We start from the raw sequence: 4,039 nt of genomic DNA on the forward strand, positions 1-4,039 counted from the left end.
CGCCGAGGGGCGAAGGGGGCCCCGCGGCTGGGCTGAGGTAGAACCGCCCGTCGAGGTGCCTCTCCAGGCTCCCGGCCTGCCAGGGAGGGCTGTCCCCCGCAAAAGGGCTCTCTCCCGTGGGGTGCAGGGCTGTTGGTGGCGGTGTTGGTGTAGTGGGGTCGCTGACCAGGCGCAGCTTTTCCCCGGGGCTGCGGCAAAGGAAACCCTGGGAGGTGGGGAACGGGGGAGAGAGCGGCCTTCCCGGCTGTGTCCGGCTGGCCTCGTCCCCGTCCTCTTCCCCCGACCGCTTGAGCGGCAGGAGTCTGCTGTCAGTAGGGCAGGCACCGTTTTTATTGAGGGTCGAGAGGTTCCTCAGCTCTATTCAAAGCTGTCCTACACCCGTGTCTAGGTTCACCGGTTGAGAGGAAAACACGTTACATCCCCCAGTGACTTCCTAGGTCTCACATAGACCGAGAAAGCAGAGGCTGATGAAGAAGAGGAGGTCGATGAAGGAGGAGGATGGCCCTTGGGACCTAGGTCCCAACCAACCATTTGGTGGAACAAAACCTTGGGTGAGAGGATCTGCGGTTCTGTGTTGTCCCTTCCCTCTACGGAAATAAAATCTCACTGCAAACCTGAAAGGATCATTTCGCCCTGGTGATGCAGGGCCTAAAGAGCACATTTTCCTTCCACTTTTAGGCTTTGTTCTGAAGAAATACGGGCTGCTGGGTGAAGATGATAGCTGGACTGACTTCTCCACTGAGACTTATAAACCTCTCTTATGAAGCATTTACATGAAACACTTCCTAATCCACCAATCCTGCCATTCACTAGAATCGGAGAGAGGGATTTTTCTTCTAGGTGAAAGCAGCCAAAGACATTCCACGCATCTGCCATCAACACGTGTATGTGCAATCTCCACAATGGAGGTAACAAGAATAATTTTGTTTTGTGCAGTTCTTAATAACCTATAGTCATTCTTTATTACTTGAGGGTCTTAAGTATTTTACCTAAACTGGTATGAAACTCATCTTTCATAATGGCCTCTGCTAGCGTTCTTCTGGTTAATACTGATAAATACAGTACATTCCTCTCCTAGCTTTCTTCTGGCATTTGGATTTAAACAAAGGAAAACTCAATAAAGCTTACACATTTCACTTGGTTTCACATAACAACCTCAGTTTCATACGTTTCAATATATCTGTCATGGTCTAAGCCCAGCCAGCAACTGAGCCCCACACAGCTGCTTGCTCACTCCCCCCCAGTGGGATGGGGGAGAGAATCAGAAGAGTAAAACTGAGAAAACTCGTGGGTTGAGATAAAGACAGTTTAATAGGTAAAGCAAAAACCACGCACGCGAGCAAAGCAAAACAAGGAATTCATTCAGTACTTCCCATCGGCAGGCAGGCGTTCAGCCATCCCCAGGAAAGCAGGGCTCCATCACGCATAACAGTTACTTGGGAAGACAAACGCCATCACTCCGAATGTCCCCCCCTTCCTTCTTCTTCCCCCAGCTTTATATGCTGAGCATGATGTCATATGGTATGGAATATCCCTTTGGTCAGTTGGGGTCAGCTGTCCCGGCTGGGTCCCCTCCCGACTTTTTGTGCACCCCCAGCCTCCTCGCTGGTGGGGTGGTGTGAGAAGCAGAAAAGACCTTGACTCTGTGTCAGCACTGCTGAGCAATAACGAAAACATCCCTGTGTTATCAACACTGTTTCCGGCACAAAACCAAAACGTAGCCCCACACTAGTTACTGTGAAGAAAATTAACTCTATCGCAGCCAAAACCAGCCCATTCTCTACTCCTTATCCCATACCAGTTACGTCATGCTCAGGTCCTACACTATCCAATACATCCTCATTAACCACCACCCCCCTTCCCATCCTTTGGTATAATACGCAGATATCATTCCTTTAGTCTATGGACCACCCTTGTTGATAAATCATCTAGTATAATGCTTGTTGGTTTGTTATCTAGCTGCTTCTCAGTTACAGTCTCAAATTCCCCATCATGTCATTTAGATTTTATATTCTCTGGGTTCATATATAATTTCTCCAGTCTGCAGCACGTTCCTCATATTCACTACCCAATCTACCTCTCCTTTTAGGTCAGCTCAAATTCTGTCTATACAAAAAGAGGGGAAGAATGTTCAAGAGCAGGTGGAGTTAACTGCAGTAAGATGTAAGAGAGTTTCGTGAGGTTGTGATCTATTTCATGAGGTTGCCATTTTGTGTCTGAAATTTTCAGTAAGGAAATGAAAATCTTCAGATATCTTCTGTTCTACTTAGTAGGTGTTAGCTAAGAAAGCTGTCAAAGGTGAGCAAGTATGCTTCTTTAAACCAGAGCAGATATATTGGCCTGCTTGAAAATCTGCCTTACTTGTGGTCTGGACTCTGTCATTTGGAAAAGTATGTTTTTGAAATAAGAAATTACAATTTTTGTGGAAATAGCACAGGATGTAGTGGGGGGTTCACCTAACATTCTCCAGAGTTCTCATTACTGTGAAATTCTGAGTGTAACAGACTGGAAATAGGTCTGTTGTCAAACCATGAACTCCATGGTGCTTCAGGAATTTATTTTCATTATTAACAGTGATCTTTCTAATGCTCATTATCTCTTTTTTTGTAGATTAGAGCATTCTTATTTGTATTAGACAATCCTAATTAAAAGATACTTGGAAGATGCTACAGAGCCAGGCAATGTTATATGAAAAAAGATTGAATGTGGAAATCCAGAAGAAATTATCTACAGGTAATTAACCAAGTCACAGTAGGATGAGATCAGATGGAATTAATTGAAGTTGGGGACATTTTTTATTTTTCCAAGGATCAGTAGCTCTCAGTTGTGTGGAAAAATTCTTTAGCTACCCAAGTGTACCTTGCTTTTAGATAGTACTGAATTAGGGAACAAATGGGTAATTGTTAGCATAAACTATTGTAGCTAGCAACTCCAGTAGCATAGATGCTGTTGCAAGCATAATAGAATGTTTGGCAGAGACACTGTAACCCTATTGTTAGCAGAAGTTACAAAAATTGGGTAGATAACGGAAACTTGAATGTATACGCTCAGTGACCATCTGGTTGAAACCAGCCTTGCAGTCTGAAGCTCAGCCAACTCAGCATTCTGGGCCAAAGGTGAAGGTACCCGGTGAAGAAGACTGTGAATCTTCCTCCAAAAGCCCCCAATAGACGACCACCAGACGGCAGTACGCATGCGCCAGGAGGAGGGAGCCTCTGATAATAGGTTCTTGGAAATAATTAAAATATCCCGCCTTTTCTTAGAACTAGTTGTACTAACCCAGCCTATGGTAATGAATATGTACACTGCAGAACCATGTAAGGGACAGTTGATGCAACATACAGTGTGCAAGCTAGGAGGAGCTATCCCCCTTGCACCTGGCGCTGTAATAAACATGCCTGCTTTATAACTCTTTTGAGTTGTGAAGTTTGATTCCGCACGTCAGTACTACCTCTTTAACAGTAAAATTTCTGCTACACTTGGAAGGAACTAGGTGCTCAGGTGGCCTTCATGCTGTATGGTCCCACACCTCTGAAAGGGAGTCATGTATAGGGTCTGTACCGTGACAGTACGCCTGAGAGGCAGAGCTATAATAGCAGCCAGCTTTGACATCCACACCACGAGGACCAAAGGATGTGTTTATTCACAGCAGACTGGTATCTAGCCAAAGAGGGGGCTGGGCAGAGTGTGATTCTGAAATTATTACAGCTCGTTTGGGAAGTATGGTCCAAAGAGCAGGGTGCAAGCTTGGATTCAATTTGCCGGTCTACTGCACGCTTCTTGTATGACCTTGGGCAAATTACTGTAAAACCAGGCCATCAGATTTCAATTGAGAGGTGCGTAAATACCTTTGAAAGCCTGAATTTTAACCATATTGTGCCTCAATTCCCCATCTGCTGAATCAGTAGCAATATTACTTTCCTACTTTGAGCTCAACTGTGCATTGCTTGGAGAGGTAACATGGGTAACAAATGACAAGTGAAGCCATTTGCTGAAGACTTCTTGAGACTGTGTGCAATCTCTAATAAGAGCTGAACTA

This window comes from Pygoscelis adeliae, unplaced genomic scaffold (assembly GCF_000699105.1).
Source record: "Pygoscelis adeliae isolate BGI_AS28 unplaced genomic scaffold, ASM69910v1 Scaffold38, whole genome shotgun sequence".
In the NCBI taxonomy this organism is placed as follows: Eukaryota; Metazoa; Chordata; class Aves; order Sphenisciformes; family Spheniscidae; genus Pygoscelis; species Pygoscelis adeliae.